Here is a 19,549-nt window from a genome sequence, read left to right on the forward strand (position 1 = left end):
AAGAGCTGTCAGAAATTATGGGCCTTAGGCCGGGTACGGTGGCTCAAGCCTGTAATCCTAGCACTGTGGGAGGCCGAGGCGGGTGGATCACAAGGTCAAGAGATCGAGACCATCCTGGTCAACATGGTGAAACCCCGTCTCTACTAAAAATACAAAAAATTAGCTGGGCATGGTGGCGCGTGCCTGTAATCCCAGCTACTCAGGAGGCTGAGGCAGGAGAATTGCCTGAACCCAGGAGGCGGAGGTTGCGGTGAGCCGAGATCGCGCCATTGCACTCCAGCCTGGGTAACAAGAGTGAAACTCTGTCTCAAAAAAAAAAAAAAAGAAATTATGGGCCTTGTTCATGGTCATCCAGTAATGTCAGAGTGCTGCTAGGAACAGAATTCATCCCCTACTGCCATGGATTCCTTTCTTGTTATCATTACCAAATGTTCCTTCCCTATTGGTCAATAGAAAATACATCTCAGTATTTTCTCCAAGGGAGGTTTTGAGTGTCTTGTTCCCTTTTGGGAAATCAGATGATTTTCCACTTCTCCACTTGGATTCTGTACCTATTTCACTAAAGTCCTTCATAGATTAATTTTTTTTTTTTTTCAAGACGGAGTCTTGCTCTGTCACCCAGTCTAGAGTGTAGTGGTGTAATCTCAGCTCACTGCAACCTCCGCCTCCTGGGTTCAAGCGATTCTCGTGCCTCAGCATGGGATTACAGGCATGCACCGCTACACCTAAGTTTTTGTATTTTTGATAGAGACAAAGTTTTGCCATGTTGACTAGGCTGTTCTGGAGCTCCTGACCTCAGGCGATCTACCCACCTCTGCCTACCTAAGTGCTGGGATTACAGTTGTGAACCACTGCACCCAGCCTGATTTAACGTTTTATTTTTTATTTTTATTTTTTCATTTTAATTCAGTCTCCATAGAGACTGTCAAAAATTGCCAATGCTGACTATATTTCAAGTCTTCATGGTGGGGTATTGGGAAAAGTTTTCAATTAGCAATAATCACGCCTTGGATAAACCTCATTGGCGCAATACTGCCACTGTGCAAAGCTGATTTAACGTTTTATAACAAAACTCTCTAGTCTTTGTCCCTACTGAAAATTGTTATGGACTAAATGAGTTTACATTTGCACAAGGCGGAATTTCATTTCAGTGATGAAAGTAGATGGTTAGGACAGGCGCGGTGGCTCACACCTGTAATCGCAGCACACTTTGGGAGGCTGAGGTGGGCAGATCACGAGGTCAGGAGATTGAGACCATCTTGGCCAACATGGTGAAACCTCATCTCTACTAAAAATACAAAAAATTAGCAAGGTGTGGTGGCACATGCCTGTAATCCCAGCTACTTGGGAGGCTGAGGCAGGAGAATCGCTTGAATGTAGAAGGCAGAGGTTGCAGTGACGTGAGATTGAGCCACTGCACTCTGGCCTGGGCAACAGAGTGAGACTCTGTTGAGAAAGAGAAAGAGGGAGAGACAGAGAGAGAGAAATGAAATGAAATGAGGTGGTTTCAGGTTGATTATTTCATTAATCCACTTGTTTTTTTTTTTGGAGATGGAGTCTCACTCTGTCACCAAAGCTGGAGTACAGTGGCACACTCACAGCTCACTGCAGCTTCAACCTCCCACATTCAAGCGATCTCACCTCATTTTCTCCAGTAGCTGGAACTATAGGTGAGTGCCATGATGCCCAGCTGATTTTTTTGTATTTTTTGTAGAGACAGGGTTTCACTATGATGCCCAGGCTGGTCTTGAACTCTAGGCTCAAGCAATCCACTGGCCTTGGCCTCCCAAAGTGCTGGGATTATAGGCGTGAGCGACCCTACCTAGCCATTAGCCCACATTTGAGATCCCAGTTTCCAACTTGCCATTCCCCTTTCCCCCAGCCCCTGGCAACCACCATTCATTCTACTTTCTGACTCTATAGTATGAATTTTACTACTCAAGGTATGGCATATAAGTGGGATCATACAGTGGGATTTTGTGACTGACTAATTTTACTTAACATAATGTCCTCAAGGTTTATCCATGTTGTAGCACATGTCAGAATTTCCATCCTTTTTATTTGTATTTATTTTTTTATTTGAGACAGAGTCTCACTCTGTCACCTAGGCTGGAGTGCAGTGGCACTGTCTCAGCTCATTGCAGCCTCCTTGTCAACAGTCCTCCTGCTTCAGCCTCCTGAGTAGCTAGAACCACAAGTGCACACCACCACATCCAGCTTTTTTTTTTTGTATTTTTAGTAGAGATGGGGTCTTGCCATGTTGCCCAGGCTGGTCTCGAATGCCTGAGCTCAAACAATCTGGCCACCTCTGCATCCCAAAGGACTGGAATCATAGGCTTGAGCCACTGCATTCAGCCTTTCCTTCCTTTTAAAGCTAAATAATATTTTAGCCACCTTTTGTTTATCCGTTCACCTATTGATGGACACTTGGGTTGTTTCCACCTTTTGGCTGTTGTGAATAATGTTGCTGTGAATGTGGGTGTACAAATACCACTTTGAGACACTGTTTTCAATTCCTTTGGGCCTATATCAGAAGTAGAATAGCTGGATGATATGATAATTTTAATTTTTTTAGGAACCACCATACCATTTTCCAGTGGCTGTACTATTTTACATTGCCAACAACAGTGCATCAAGTTTCCAATTTCTCCACATCCTCACCAGCTCTTATGTTTTGATAATACCCATCCTAACAGCTTCATAGAATGCAGTAAATATATATTTTAAAGAACCTTGAGTTATAACCCAATTCATATTTTATATATAGATCTTTTAAATAATTATAAAATATTTGATGTACATTCAACAAGCTTTTATTGAATACTGGCTACATTTCAGGCATTCAAATATGAAATAGGCACAGTCCCTGCCCTCATGAATAACATGCATAAGAAACCCCTGTGAAATAACTTATAGCCATTGTACCACTATCTAAAGGATCAGGACTATAGGCTCTAGCAACAGATCTGAGAGAAGGGTACAGGAGAGAAAACATCCACAGCTTCAGTGTGTTCTGAACTCTTTAGGAATTTTGCATGGGCAGGTCTGCTCAGTTTTCTACCATAACAAATAGGGTGTTCTCTGTGAAACTCGGCTACAGTGGTAATTGACTAAATTGTTGAAAAAGAGGTACATGGCCGGACGTGGTGGCTCACGCCTGTAATCCAAGCACTTTGGAGGCCAAGACAGGCGGATCACCTGAGGTCGGGAGTTCAAGACCAGCCTGACCAACATGGTGAAACCCCGTCTTAAAAATAAATAAATATGCTGGGCGCGGTGGCTCACGCCTGTAATCCCAGCACTTTGGGAGGCCGAGGCGGGTGGATCACGAGGTCAAGAGATCGAGACCATCCTGGTCAACATAGTGAAACCCCGTCTCTACTAAAAATACAAAAAATCAGCTGGGCATGGTGGTGCATGCCTGTAATCCCAACTACTCAGGAGGCTGAAGCAGGAGAATTGCCTGAACCCGGGAGGCGGAGGTTGCGGTGAGCCGAGATCGCGCCATTGCACTCCAGCCTGGGCAACAAGAGCGAAACTCCGTCTCAAAAAAAAATAAAAATAATAAAAATAAAAATAAAAATAAATAAATAAATAAATAAACAAAATTTTTTAAAAAAAAGAAAAAGAGATACATATTAGCTTTCCCTATGGGAATTTAAAAACATGCACAAGAGTAAAGTAATATAATAGGCCAGCCATAGTGGCTCATGCCTGTAATCTCAGCACTTTGGGAGGCCAAGGTAGGTAGATCATGAGGTCAGGAGATCGAGACCATCCTGGCCAACATAGTGAAACCTCCATCTCAACTAAAATACAAAAAAAAAAAAAAAAAAAATTAACTGGGCGCAGTAACTCACGCTTGTAGTCCAGCTACTCGGGAGGCTGAATGCAGGAGAATCACTTGAATGCAGAAGGCAAGGAAATTGCTTGAACTTGGGAGACAGAGGTTGCAGTGAGCTGAGATAGCGCCACTGCACTCCAGCCTGAGGACAGAGCGAGACTCTGTCTCGAAAAAAAAAAAAAAGAAAGTAATATAATGAATCAGCAAGTAACTGTCACCCAGTTTGTGGAATCATCAGCACGTATCCAGTCTTGTTTCATCCCCACCCCCACTCACTCCCTCTCACCACTAGATTAGTTTGAAACAAAATCAGTATAGTTTTCATTTTCTACTTGTTCTTGATGTTGTTTCCCTTAGATACTAAGGTGTGTGTTCTCATTTTGATTTCTTTTAGCTGTCTTATTGTGTACAGTCTTGTGTTTTGTCTTGTATTGTATTGATAGAATCACAGCATTTTCCTGCCTCAAACTCTCTTGTTTTGTCTCTCCCACTTCAGAGTCCTATGAACCTGCCACACATTTTCACTTTTACCCAAGGCAAAGTGACTTGGGCCTCCACTCACCAGTTCCCTGAGTTCATCTCTATAATGTATGAGGTCAGGGACTTTAGCATGCTTAATTATTCTATGTATGGTGTCTAGCCTGAAGCGTAGTAGGTGCTTAATAAATAGTTGTTGATGACTGAATGGGTGAACTCCATTTAGCTTTCCACTCATCTGAACCTCACAATCAGAACTTACTTTAGCAATACACTTGGTTCTCTCTCTCTCTTTCTCTCTCTCTATATATATATATTTTGTTTGTTTGTTTGTTTGTTTGTTATAAGGTCTTGCTCTGTTGCCCAGGCTGGAGTGCAGTGGTGTAACGTTGGCTCACTGCAACCTCCGCCTCCAGGGTTCAAGTGGTTCTTGTGCCTCAGCCTCACAAGTAGCTGGGACTACAGGTGCACACCACCATGCTCGACTAATTTTTGTATTTTTTGTAGAGACAGGGTTTCACTGTGTTGCCCAGGCTGATCTCAAACTCTTGGCCTCAAGTGATCTTCCCACCTTGGCCTGCCAAAGTGCTGAGATGACAAGCATGAGCCACCACACCCAGCTGGTTCTCTATGGCTTAAATGAGAAAATTACCTGGGCCTTGAGAAACAGCTTTTATCCTTGACTTCTTTTGTCTAGCTAAAAAAAAAAATCTAAATTTTTCTGGCTCCCCCTGCTGGTCTCTCCCGATAGGACTAAGCCAGAGCCAACTTTGGGAAGGGAAAATAGAGCATTGTTGGTAGAGTGCCCTGACCAGTCCAGGCAGGTTTGAGGAGGAAGAGAGCAGCTTGTTGAAAACAGTTCTGGGAAGTGCAGCTTTCTGTGTAAAGGGTAAGAAAGGTGGCCCACTGCCAGCTAAAATCAGGAGAGCAGGGATGGGGGCTACAGTTTTCCTGGTCTGCAGCACTGTAGACCATGAGAATTGTGACCACGTGAGCCCATAAGTGAGTTGGTCATTATGTGGGGATCAGATCCTATCTTGAGAATGGAGATGGGCTCCTCTTCTAAGACAAAGCAGCCTGGGATCAGACATAGTCACCATGCAGGCAGAGTACCTACAGTGTTTGTTTTACTTGGGGCTCTTGTGAAAATTGAGGTAAAAATGGTAGTGAATGTAGACAGGAGCATCACCAGAGTTCACAGTCCTGCATTGGCTACATGACCCTTTTGTCTCCAAGTTAAGACCATTAACAACTCTGTGGAGCTCTGGGTGGAGTTTCTGCCAGGGTCTTCTTCCTCCACCCTCTGTAAAAACAGTAAATTCCCCACATCTCTCATACCAGTCAGAATGGCTATTATTAAGAAGTCAAAAAACAACAGATGCTGGTGAGGTTGTAGAGAAAAAGGAACAATTTTGCACTGTTGGTAGGAGTGTAAATCAGTTCAACCATTGTGGAAGACAGTGTGGTGATTCCTCAAAGACCTAGAGGCAGAAATATGATTTGACCCAGCAATCCCACTACTGAGTATATACCTAAAAGAATATAAATCATTCTGTTATAAAGATACATTCATGCATATGTTCATTGCAGCACTGTTCACTGTTTTTCCTACATGAGTAGGAAGACTCAATATTGTCAAGATACCCGTTCTTCCCAACTTGATCTATAAATCAAAGCAATCCCAATCAAAATCCCAGAAGTTATTTTGTAGATATCAACAAATTGATTCTAAAGTTTATACAGAGAGGGAGAAAGTCCCAGAATAGCTAAGATAATATTGAAGGAGAAGAATAAAGTTGGAAAACTGATAGTACCTGACTTTGAGACTTATAAAGCTACAGTAAGGTAGTGTTATATTTGTGAAAGGATAGACAAATAGATCAATGGAACAGAATGGAGAGGCCAGAAACAGGCCCCCATAAATATAGTCAACTGACCTTTGACAAGGAAGTAAAGGGAATACAATGGAGCAAAGATAATTTTTTCAACAAATGGTGCTGAAACAACTGGACATTCACATGCAAAAAGTTAATCTAGACACATACCTTACACTCTTCACAAAAACTAGCTCAAAATGCATCATAAACCTAAATATAAACCACAAGCTAAATATAAACTCTGAGAGTATAACAGAAGAAAACATTGGATATGGTTATTACTTTTTTTTTTTTTTTTTTTTTGAGACGGAGTTTCGCTCTTGTTACCCAGGCTGGAGCGCAATGGCGCGATCTCGGCTCACCGCAACCTCCGCCTCTTGGGTTCAGGCAATTCTGCTGCCTCAGCCTCCTGAGTAGCTGGGACTACAGGCACGCGCCACCATGCCCAGCTAATTTTTTGTATTTTTTTAGTAGAGACGGGGTTTCACCATGTTGACCAGGATGGTCTCGATCTCTTGACCTCGTGATCCACCCGCCTCGGCCTCCCAAAGTGCTGGGATTACAGGCTTGAGCCACCGCGCCCGGCCACGGATATGGTTATTACTTTTTCGGCACAACACCCAAAGGCATGATTCATGAAATAGATAACTGACAATCTAGACTTGATTAAAATTAAAAATTTCTGTGAAAGACAGTGTCAAAAGAATGAGAAGATGAGCATGAGCATAGACTGGGGGGGGAGAAAATATTTGTAAAAGACATATCTGATTAAGGACTGTTATCCAATATAGACATAAGAACTCTTAAAGCTTAATAATAAAATAAAACAATGCATTTTAAAAATGGACCAAAAATCTTTTTTTTTTTTGAGATGGAGTTTTGCTTTTGTTGCCCAGGCTGGAGTGCAATGGTGTGATACCGGCTCACTGCAACCTCCACCTCCCAGATTCAAGCGATTCTCCTGCCTTGGCTTCTTGAGTAGCTGAGATTATAGGCATATGCTACCACACCTGGCTAATTTTGTATTTTTAGTAGAGATGTTTGTCAGGCTGGTCTCGAACTCCCGACCGCAGGCGATCCACCTACCTCGGCCTCCCTAAGTGCTGGGATTACAGGCATGAGCCACCTTGCCCAGCCTAAAAATGGGCCAGAAATTTAACAGACACCTCACCAAAGAAGATATACAGATGGCATATAAGCATATGAAAAGATGGTCCAAATCATATGTCATCAGAGAAATGGGAATTTAAATGACGATTAGATACTACTACACATCTATTAGAATGGCCAAAATCCAGACAACAAATAGGATGTGTAGCAAGAGGAACTCTCTCATTCATTGCTGGTAGGAATGCAAAATTGCTGGTACGGCCATTTTGGAGAACAGTTTGGCATTTTCTTACAAAACTGAACATAGTCTTACTATGTGATCCAGCAATCACAGTACTTGGTATTTTCACAAATGAGTTGAAAACTTATGTCCACACGACAGCCTGCACACAGCAGGTTTATTCATAATTGCCAAAACTTGGAAGCAATCAAGATGTCCTTCAGTAGGTAAATAAATGAATATACTATAGTACATCCACAATGGAATATTATTCACTGCCAAAAGGAAATGAGCTATCAAGCTGGGCGTGGTGGCTCACACCTATAATCCCAATACTTTGGGATTAAGCTGAGGTGGGAGGATTGCTTGAACCCCAAGAGTTTGAGACCAACCTGGACAACATAGTGAGACATTCATCTCTACCAAAAATTAGCCAGGTGTGGTTGTTTGCCTGTGGTTTCAGCTACTTAGGAGGCAGAGATGGGAGGTTCAGTTGAGCCTGGGAGATTAAGGCTTCAGTGAGCTTTTAAGGGAACCCTGAGATGGACTTTTTTTTTTTTTTTTTTTTTTTTTTAGGAAGAGTCTCACTCTGCCACCCAGGCTGGTGTCCAATGGTGCAATCTTGGCTAACTGCAACCTCCACCTCCCAGGTTTAAGCAGTTCTCCTGCCTCAGCCTACTGAGTAGCTGGGATTACAGGTGCGAGCTACCGTGCCCGGCTAATTTTTTTTTTTCTTTTTTTTTTTTTCTTTCTTTTAGAGATGGGGTTTCACTATGTTGGCCAGGATGGTCTTGATCTCTTGACCTCGTGATCCACCCGCCTTGGCCTAATTTAATTTATTTTTAGTAGAGACAGGGTTTCACTATGTTGGCCAGGCTGGTCTGGAACTCCTACCTCAAGTAATCCACTTACCTCAGCCTCCCAAAGTGCTGAGATTACAGGCGTGAGCCACCACACCCAGCCGAGATGGACATTTTTAAATGAATATTTTTATGTGTAAACATTTTAAATTAATCTTAAATACCAGATGGAAACTGTTCTAATTCCTGAAAGTAGCTGAGTCTATATGGCACATATTATTAAGCTAACCAGTGGGAAAGAGGAATTTAGCATGGTGTCACTGAGGGCAGCTAGTGAAAATCACTAAAAATGCTTATATTTATGTAGGATGAGACACCTCAATAAACCTGTTGCAACTGCATTTCCTTCCAGTCTTTTCTCCATGCATCTTTTTGTTTGACTGATTGAGACGGGAGTCTCACTCTGTCACCCAGGCTGGAGTGCAATGGCACAATCTCGGCTTGCAGCAACCTCCACCTCCCAGGCTCCTGAGTAGCTGGGACTACAGGTACAGTGTTGCCCAGGCTGGTCTCAAACTCCTAGACTCAAGTGATCCTCCCATCTTGACCTCCCAAAGTGCTGGGATTGCAGATGTGAACTACTGCGCCTGGCCTTTCATGCCTCTTTTTTAAACATTGTTCAGGTCTTACCACCTAGGCAATTTTGTTCTTTTAAAACCTGATGTTTTCTCATAATCACTTTTTATTTATTTTTTGAGGTAGGATCTCACTCATTTTTTTTTTTTTTTTTTGAGACGGAGTTTCGCTCTTGTTACCCAGGCTGGAGTGCGATCTCGGCTCACTGCAACCTCCGTCTCCTGGGTTCAGGCAATTCTCCTGCCTCAGCCTCCTGAGTAGCTGGGATTACAGGCACATGCTACCATGCCCAGCTAATTTTTTGTATTTTTAGTAGAGACGGGGTTTCACCATGTTGACCAGGATGGTCTCGATCTCTTGACCTCGTGATCCACCCGCCTCAGCCTCCCAAAGTGCTGGGATTACAGGCTTGAGCCACCGCGCCCGGCGGATCTCACTCTTTCACCCAGGCTGGAGTGCAGTGGCATGATCACAGCTCACTGCAGCTTTAATCTCTTGGGCTCAAGCAATCCTCCCACCTCAGCCTTCCAAGTAGCTGGGACTACAGGTGCATGCCACCACACCTGGCTAATTTTTTGTTTATTTTTTGTAGAGATGAGGTCTATGTTGTCCAGGCTGAGCCTCATTTCTTATCTATGAAGTAGAGATGACTGTACCCATCATAGTCATAAGGATTAGAAGTGTGGTCAATAAATGGTAGTTGTTAATATTATAATGAGAAGAGAAAGATTGCTATCTAAAAACTGGCTGCAGAATTCCGCTTAGGAAATTGTCTTTTTTCAGGAAATAGCTCGGTAATCTGTTTGGACATGAAAAGAAAGGTGAATTCCTGTTCTTCCTTATCCCCACTTCACATAGTTCAGAATTAGAAAAAGAAATATCTCAGGCCGGGCGCGGTGGCTCAAGCCTGTAATCCCAGCACTTTGGGAGGCCGAGGTGGGTGGATCACGAGGTCAAGAGATCGAGACCATCCTGGTCAACATGGTGAAACCCCATCTCTACTAAAAATACAAAAAATCAGCTGGGCATGGTGGCACGTGCCTGTAATCCCAGCTACTCAGGAGGCTGAGGCAGGAGAATTGCCTGAACCCAGGAGGTGGAGGTTGCGGTGAGCCGAGATCGCGCCATTGCACTCCAGCCTGGGTAACAAGAGTGAAACTCCGTCCCCAAAAAAAAAAAAAAAAAAAAAAAGAAATATCTCAACTGGGCAGGGCACAGTGGCCCATACCTGTAATCCCAGCACTTTGGGAGGCCAAGGTGGGCAGGTCACTTGAGCTCAGGAGTTCAAGACCAGCCTGAGCAACATGGTGAAACTCTGTCTCTACCAAAAATTAAAGAAATTAGCTAGGTGTGATGATGCACACCTGTGGTCATCCCATCTATTTGGGGGGCTGAGGTGGGAGGATCACTTGAGCCCAAGACATTGAGGCTGCAGTGACCTGAGATCATGCCACTGCGCTCCAGCCTGGGTAACAAAGTGACACCCTGTCTTTTTTTTTTTTTTTTTTTGAGACGGAGTTTCGCTCTTATTACCCAGGCTGGAGTGCAATGGTGCGATCTCGGCTCACCGCAACCTCCGCCTCCTGGGTTAAGGCAATTCTCCTGCCTCAGCCTCCTTAGTAGCTGGAATTACAGGCACGCGCCACCATGCCCAGCTAATTTTTTGTATTTTTAGTAGAGACGGGGTTTCACCATGTTGACCAGGATGGTCTCGATCTCTTGACCTCGTGATCCACCCGCCTCAGCCTCCCAAAGTGCTGGGATTACAGGCTTGAGCCACCGCGCCCGGCCAATGACACCCTGTCTTAAAAAAGAAAAAAGAAAGAAAGAAAAAGATGTAAGTATTCTACTTGGATAACTGTGGTAAAGAAAAAGAGATCTAAGTACTCTGCAAAATACAATGAAAATTTTATGTCTCTGGGGAGGGGATGAGGGTAAGCCAAGGATGAAGAAATTGAGGGGGCCCAGGAAGTAGGGCAGGTGACTGGGGAGATTGAGAATGACACTGAGGAACAGCCTCAACAGGGAAATGTTCCCTGTGGCGGGTATGATGAAAGGATTGGGACAGTGTGTCTTATGTCTGGCTATAACAGCCTCTGTTGTCCCCAAATCAGGGTGAACATCAGAGCACCTACTGATTTTGAAAAAAAGTTAAGGAAAAGCCCTAGGTTCCATGTCTGGGCTGATGCCAGTGGAGAGAAGGACCATTTAAAAAAAATTTTTTTTAGAAACAGGGTCTTGCTATGTTGCCCAGGCTGGACTCAAACTTCTGGGCTTAAGCCATCTTCCTGCCTTAGCCTCCTGAGTATCTACAGGCATGTGCCACTGCACCTTGAGAAGAGATCTTTTTTTTTTTTTTTTTTTTTTTTTTTTTTTTTTTGAGATAGAGTCTCACTCTATTGCCCAGGCTGGAGTGCCATGGCGCAATCCCAGCTCACTGTAACCTCTGCCTCCTGGGTTCAAGTGATTCTCCTGCCTCAGCCCCCAAGTAGCTGGGATTATAGGCATGTGCCACCGCACCTGGCTAATTTTGTGTTTTTAGTAGAGACAGGTTTCACCATGTTAGCCAGGCTGGTCTTGAACTCCCAACCTCAGGTGATTCACCCGCCTCAGCCTCCCAAAGTGCTGAGATTACAGGCATGAGCCACCGCACCCAGGCAAGAAAAGGGACCATTTTTAGGTGACAAAGAGAATTCCACTAAAGTTAGAAATCAGAGAAAAGGAGCCCTTCAGACTCCTTGGAGATACCTCCCACCCTTTATGGAATGGGACCAAAGCCATTCTAACTGCAGTATTAATGAGAAGGATGATCCTATACAGCAGGAGGTGTGGAGGGCAGATGCTCAGGCTGACATTAAACAACAGTCCAAGGAAATGTGAAAGCACAGGGAATGTGGCTTCCACAGGCATGGCCTGTTGGGCTTCTTAGGTGCCTCTTGTTTGTTTGCACAGTTGAAAGTATTTTAAAGTGTTCTCAGGACCTGCAGTGGGGTGAGCCCTGGGAAGTGGCCCCATGTAATGGGGATGTCCATCTCTCCTGAATTTCTACCCAGAAATCCCACTTGGCCTTTCCTTCTGAGCTCTGGCCCTGGGCTTGCAAGAGGGTTGCGAGGTAAGGGGCCGTGTTATTGGGAAAGGCAGCCTCGAGTGAGGACAGGTAACATCATTTTATCCTGTGTTCATCCTGGTGTCCAGCCTTAATATGCTTCCCACCAAACTGGCCTCCACATTGGAACATGGTCTGTCCTGTCCATGGGGCTCTTCATAGTCTGATGGCTGGCCAGCATTTTCCAGCAGCTTTTACAGTCTGAAAAGGTCCTTTTTCTCCCTTGGTAACATGAAGGGGCTTGTCACTTCAAATGTCAGCTGGTGTTTGGACTTCAAGGGCAAGTTTGCCCATGTCCTCCTGTGAGCACCCTGCCCCCCTCCCTACATGTCCCAGTCCTAGTATGCTCCAGGGTCCTACTCTTATGCCACCTGGCCAGCATCTTAGACTGGGCTGGCATCTCATCTTTTTCCACAGCACCAGAGCATTTATTTTCCCTCACTTCACATGTTTCATTCTGTCTTGTGTTACAGACGTTTATTTATATGTATGTCCCACATCCTGTGCTACTCTACTATATGCTGAAGCTCCTTGAGAACAGGAATTAAGTCTCTCTTAGCACATGGTAGCCACTCAGAATATCTGTTGAAAAATAGTGGCTGCCAAGTGCCAGGCTCTATTCTAGGTATTGGGAATACAGAGATGAATTATCTTTGCCCAACCTCCATTAGCAAAGAAATCTGGTCTCATATGGGGAGATAAATCCCTAAAAAGATGATGCAAAATGGAAATATGTGCAGAGCAGGGAGGTGGCACAGAGGATCACATCCATTATGATGGAGTCCTAGGCTCCCTAGTCAGACAGTTCCAAATTCAAGTCCTGGCTGTGCCACTTCACAGCTGTGTGACATTGCGAGTTGCTTCTCTGGATCTCCATGAGAATAAAATAGTACCTAGTGCATAGGGTTGTTAATGTATGTAAGACCCCTGTCATGGTGCTTGGCACATGGTAGTGATGTAATACACATAGGCTGTCTTGTGGAGTGGGCAGGAAAAGCTTTGCAGGCAAGGGGCAATCTGAACTGAGCTTCTGAAAAAGAGTTCCTTAGACAAGAGATAAGTATTTTAGAGGCAGAGGAAACTTCAGAAATAAGCTGTAGTTTATCATCATCCAAAGAAAAGCTTTGAAAAATGAAACACAAGCCCCACAGCTCATGGAATTTGTGCTCCTTAACATGGACTCCAAATCATTCAGCAGCTTCAGGGCATAGATTTTGATTTGCAAGGAGGGAGGGAGATGTTAGTAATCTCAAAGTCCCTCTTCATTGCTGCCGCAGGCTCTGACCTCTGCCTGGTATGGACTGGCCATGGGGAAGGGTGCCAGATTTTGGAGGGCAGAATACTTCCGTGAAGGAAAAATATGTTACTTTGCTGGTGTTCCATTCACAGCAATACAAAGAAGCTTTATTTCAGAGGCTCCTACCTCTGCACTGTCCTGTCCTCAAAGGAAACTTGTTTTGTTAGGATGGATTAGTCTCTTAGATAAATATTTGGTATTTCCTTTCACAGCAGTTTAGCAAGAGATGCAGATCTAGACATTAATCATTCTGCCCTCCTCCTACGTTCCCCCAGTGAAAATCATTTCACACCGTTTACCAGTCACCCTCCACTCTTGGAGAGGTGCAGAGGAGAGTAGGCAGCCTTGGGAGAGAGACCGAGAGGTGGGGTTTGTAAGGAGTAGAATTCTGGAGATAATGCTGCCATGTGCTCAGCAGCCAGGCACGATTATGTAAACTGGAGGGAATCCTGACAGCCTGCCTCCTCCAACAAACGGAAGGGATTTGTGAGACGCTAATGATACTTCTGGGTAGATTTTAGGTACCTTTAGGGTGAGTGCTGACCATTGTTACTCAAGGTGGAAGAGGGCATGGCTATGTAATTTCCTCCTTCAAGAGGCACTCAAAACAACTGTGAGCCGTAATCTCAGCACTTTGGGAGACCGAGGCGGGCGGATCACTTGAAGCCAGGAGTTTGAGACCAGCCTGACCAACGTGGTGAAACCCCTTCTCTACAAAAAATACAAAAAATATTAGCCAGGCATGGTGGTGCGTGCCTATAATCCCAGCTACTTGGGAGGCTGGGGCAGGAGAATTGCTTGAACCCAGGAGGTGAGGTGAGCTGAGATTGCACCGCTGAACTCTAACCTGGTTGACACAGTGACTTTGTCTCAAAAAAAAAAAAAAAGAACTGTGGGCCAGGTGGCGCAGTGGCTCATACCTGTAATCTCAGCACTTTGAGGGGCTGAGGGGGCACATCATTTGAAGTCAGGAGTTTGAGACCAGCTTGGCCAACATGGCGAAACCCCATTTCTACTAAAAATACAAAAATTAGCCAGGCATGGTGGTGCATGCCTATAATCCAAGCTACTTGGGAGGCTGAGGCAGGAGAATCACTTGAACCCAGGAGGTGGAGGTTGTAGTGAGCTGAGATGGCGCCACTGTACTCCAGCCTGGGTGACAGAGTAAGACTGTCTCAACAACAACAAAAAGAACTGTGAAATTCTTTACTGCCAAAATTGGCAGCCCCGACTTGTCTCTGGTGCCTCAGAGAACAAGCTTTTCAGGAAAGCAAGAAAGTAGAGGCAGATAGTAACAGGATTCAGTCACTGGCTTCATTTGCCACTTCCTCTATTCCTTCCTTCTGCCTGCTTCCTGCTACCCTCTTCTGTTCCTCCTCTTCTGTCTTTACCCACAAAAGACACATGAATGAAAACAAAATGACCAGAAAACACAGTAGAAAGTGCATTGAGCTGACAGTTCTTGTTCTGAGCACATTGGACCCTTCTTGTTGTGGGCTTTGGAGTTCCTTAGAGCAACCTTGGTCGAGGTACATGACACTGCACTCTTGCGTGGATCGATGGATTGATCGGCTGACCAAGAAATTACAAGCCCAGGGTGTCAGATTGATTTAACATATGAACCACGAGTCTGCAGGAAGATGGGACCTGAATCAGAGTGAAATCCAAAATCCAAAACCAGGAGAGGGCTTAGAGAAGCCAGAAGAGAAGCTGGTCATGTGAAATGACCCAATAGCCTGTGGGCCAAATCCAGCCCTCCAATGTTTGTACAGTCAAGCTAAGAGTGGTTTTTATATTTGTAAATCGTTGAAAAAAAAAAAAAGAATATTTATTTAGTCACATGTAAAAATTACATGTCTGGGCCGGGCGCGGTGGCTCAAGCCTGTAATCCCAGCACTTTGGGAGGCCGAGGCGGGTGGATCACAAGGTCAAGAGATCGAGACCATCCTGGTCAACATGGTGAAACCCCATCTCTACTAAAAATACAAAAAATTAGCTGGGCATGGTGGTGCGTGCCTGTAATCCCAGCTACTCAGGAGGCTGAGGCAGGAGAATTGCCTTAACCCAGGAGGCGGAGGTTGCGGTGAGCCGAGATCGTGCCATTGCACTCCAGCCTGGGTAACATGAGTGAAACTCCGTCTCAAAAAAAAAAAAAAAAATTACATGTCCGTCCATGAAGTTTTTTCACAATGTAACCATGCCCATTAGTATTGTCTGTGATTGGCTGCTCTTCCACTGCCTCCACAGAGTTGAGTAGCTGCTACAGACAAAAGTGTTGGCCCTCTGGCCCTTTACAGAAGAAGTTTGCTAACCCTTGCTCTTGTTCACTCTTTCCTTAAGAATGAGGATGTGGTCTGGTCAAAGAGACAACACAGGTAAATAAAAGGGAACTTCTTGAGTGTTTCCCAATGTGCTTCAACAGGTGGCAGCTCATTTAGTCCTCACAGCAGCCCTGTGGATGAGAAACAGACACACCTGCTAAAGGTCACCCAGTTAGGAAGCAGTGGCACCAGCCAGGTATGGTGGCTCACACCTGTAATCCCAGCACTTTGGGAGGCTGAGGCGGGTGGATCACCTGAGGTCAGGAGTTCAACAGACCAGCCTGGCCAACATGGTGAAACCCTGTCTCTACTAAAAATACAAAAAATTAGCCGGGCGTGGCGGCAGGCGCATGTAATCCCAGCTACTGAGGAGGCTGAGGCAGGAGAATCACTTCAACCGGGGAGGCGCAGGTTGCAGTGAGCTGAGATCGTATCATCGCCCTCTATCTAGCCTGGGCAACAGAGCGAGACTGTCTCAAAAAAACAAAAAACAAAACAAAACAAAAAACATAGTGGCACCAGGATCTGCACCAGATATCACGATGAACCAGGACAGTGATAACAATCCAGAGAAGGGGCCGATACAGTGCTGCAGAAGGTCAGAGGAGAGTCGTGGCAGCTAAGGAAGACTGTGAAACGGGTATGCTGGAGCTGCGGAGGAAGAGCCTTCCAGGTGGAAGATGCCCTGTGGGTAAAGGAACAGGGGCTGAGAACAAAATGGAAAGAGACTCTGGTTGGAAAGGACACTTGGGGCCAAGCCATGGCAGTTCCTATTGCAGGATGGCAAGAAAGAAACAGGACTCTGGGCCTAGACTGCCAGGCTCAGGGCATCATCGTACTCCTGACAGCTGTCTTAGGCACAGGGGCCAAGAACTGCTCAGTTGTAAAAGCAGTTCATACCTCTTTGGGTGAATGTGAGGGCAAACTGAATTAATATGTGAAATGTGTTTAGAAAGGTGCCTGCTGTGAAGAGCTGGTTTTGGGGGTTCCCCAAGGCTGCTAAAGGAGAAAGGCAGAAAGAAGGAACAGAGTGCGCCAGAGGAACAGCTGAAGTTTATCCCACTCTCACAGAGCCTGGCTTTCCGCCCAACACCTGATGCACATTGTTCATCCTAACTGCAACCATGTAAGGGTGAGACTCAGCCAGGCCCGTCATCCCCTTTACAGATAAGGAAGCCCAGCTTTGGAGAACTAGCTGAATTGTAAAAAGTTTCTCAGAAAGTATATCTTCAGACTGGCCACAACCTACCAGGCACCCAGGTCCCACCTGCTCTTGATTGTTAGTGGTCAAATTTCTCCATAGTCGTATTTGCTGGGATCCCTTGGTGCCACTAGCTCTCCCTCACCTCCACAAGGCAGGGATGGGTAATCACACAGAGGGAGATGGGCACAGTGCCCCAGTCTTGGCCTGTTCTTGGCTTAGGCTTTTAGCCAGGGGCTGGACTGATTCCATAGTGTGGCACCTCTACCGGGGTCAAGTCCACCTTCACTTCAGTGGGGCCCAAGGTTGCTGAGAGTGGGGTGCATGAATGAAGAGCATGCTCACTTACACAGGATATCTGAGCCCTTCTTCTGGCACTTATTCTGACCTTCAGTGCCTTTTTTCTCCTGAACTGTGTAGGCCCTTATGCTGGGGACTGGGCAAGGTAGTAACAGTCTCCTCTGTGCCAAGCATGGTACCAGGTATTTGCATGTGCATAAAGAAACTATCACTGGGAGTTTAAGAATAAAGGCTGAGGCCGGGCGCGGTGGCTCACGCCTGTAATCCCAGCACTTTGGGAGGCCCAGGCGGGTGGATCACGAGGTCAAGAGATCGAGACCATCCTGGTCAACATGGTGAAACCCTGTCTCTACTAAAAATACAAAAAATTCAGCTGGGCATGGTGACGTGTGCCTGTAATCCCAGCTACTCAGGAGGCTGAGGCAGGAGAATTGCCTGAACCCAGGAGGCGGAGGTTGCGGTGAGCCGAGATTGCGCCATTGCACTCCAGCCTGGGTAACAAGAGCGAAACTCTGTCTCAAGAAAAAAAAAAAAAAAAAAAAGAATAAAGGCTGAGGATAAGGCAGACTTGAGTTTGAATCCTGACTCTTAGACTTACTGTGTGACTGAGGGGAGTTCCTCCATCTCTCTCACCATTTCCTCATCTGCAAGAGGGGGATGATAATAGAATTAATGGAACCAACCTTACAGGTTGTGCAGAGGATTAACTCATGATGATGGTCTCTTTTGGTTTTCACAAAAGACCTCATGAGGAAATAGGCTCAGAGATTTAGGGATTTCCCCAAGGTTGGCAGGGAGCAGATGGTGAAGCTGAACAGCCAAAGCTCAGATTCTTCTTTTTTGTTGTTTGTTGTTTTGGTTTTTTTAGAGTTAGGGTCTCACTCTCTTTCCCAGGCTAGGATGCAGTGGTGCAATCGTAGCTCATTGTGACCTTGAACACCTGGGCTCAAGCGATCCTCTTGCCTCAGCCTCCTGAGTAGCTAGGACTACAAGCATGCACCACCACGTCCAGCTGTTTTTCATTTTTTGTAGAGATGGGGTCTCACTATGTGGCCCAAGCTGGTCTCAAACCCCCGGCCTTAAGCAATCCTCCTGCCTTGGCCTCCCAAAGCTCAGGCTGCCAGGTGAGCAGTGCTTTGGAATGCGCAACAGCCTGCTTGCTCTGTTGTTCCCCTCCTATGTGACAGATACTCCTTTCTAATACCCATGGTCCCTACTTGTCCATGGACATGTTCACAGGTCTCCAGGGAGCAGACCTAAAATGAGTTCAAGAACTTGGGCTGGCCCAGTCAAGTCCATGGTTCAAGCCAGGTTCTCCACTTTTTAACACTCGGTGGGTGTGACCAGGTTCTGTGGTGGTCACAAAGCCATATATGTCCACAGGGTTTCCACATTCTAGGGTCACCCTTTCCTTCAATACATCAAATGGCCTAAAGCCTCAATTCCACACAGTCCACAAAGCCCAGCAGCTTACTAAGGATTTTGTGTAAATGGCTTAGAGTTGTTTTTTTAAAAAAAAAAAAAAAATTCAGCTGAGAGTCTTTACCTTTACACCAGAACAATGTAATTCTAGGCAGGGTGCGGTGGCTCACACCTGTAATCCCAACACTTTGGGAGGCCGAGGCAGGCAGACCACCTGAAGTCAGGAGTTCGAGACCAGCCTGGCCAATGTGGCGCAACCCCATCTCTACTAAAAACAAAAATTAGGCTTGGAGTAGTGGCTCACACCTATAATCCCAACACTTTGGGAGGCTGAGGTGGGCGGATCACTTGAGGTTAGGAAGTTGAGACCATCCTGGCTAACACAGTGAAACCCCGTCTCTACTAAAAATACAAAAAATTAGCTGAGCGTGGTGGCACGCACCTATAGTCCCAGCTACTCGGGAGGCTGAGGCAGGAGACTTGCTTGAACCCAGGAGGTGGAAGCTGCAGTGAGCCAAGATCAGGCCACTGCACTCCAGCCTGGGCGACAGAGCAAGACTCTGTCTCAAAAATAAATAAATAAATACAAAAATTAGCCAGGCGTGGTGACACATGCCTGTAATCCCAGTTACTTGGGAGGCTGAGGCACGAGAATTGCTTGGACGTAAAGTTGTAGGTTGCTGTGCTAGATCATACCACTGCACTCCAGCCTGGGTGACAAGAGCAAAACTCCATTTCAAAAAAAAAGTAATTCTGATACCAATGTGGGTCTAAAAATTTTTGTGCTGTTTGTTTCCCTAGGTCTGTTTTTCTCTCCTTTACCGTTTTCTTCTTGCTTGGAGGTTAAATGCCGTCTCTATCCTTTTAGGGGTTTCTCTCTTCCCTGAGATTTCTCACGATGCCCAGGGTTGCTTAAGTCTGCTTGTCTCCTCTTTTTT

General features: G+C 45.5%; 1 long non-coding RNA gene and 1 other non-coding gene across 2 annotated transcripts in view; one reads left to right on the forward strand and one right to left on the reverse strand.

The window, feature by feature from the left end:
- Positions 1-19,549, forward strand: part of LOC116535496 — a 48,656-nt gene that overhangs the window by 16,129 nt on the left and 12,978 nt on the right. The window lies entirely within an intron of this gene.
- Positions 911-1,050, reverse strand: LOC116535666. The gene has a single exon (XR_004262310.1). It is a non-coding gene; the product is annotated as a U4 spliceosomal RNA (small nuclear RNA).

This window comes from Sapajus apella, unplaced genomic scaffold (assembly GCF_009761245.1).
Source record: "Sapajus apella isolate SASKATOON/1434 unplaced genomic scaffold, GSC_monkey_1.0 scaffold95, whole genome shotgun sequence".
NCBI classification, from domain to species: Eukaryota; Metazoa; Chordata; class Mammalia; order Primates; family Cebidae; genus Sapajus; species Sapajus apella.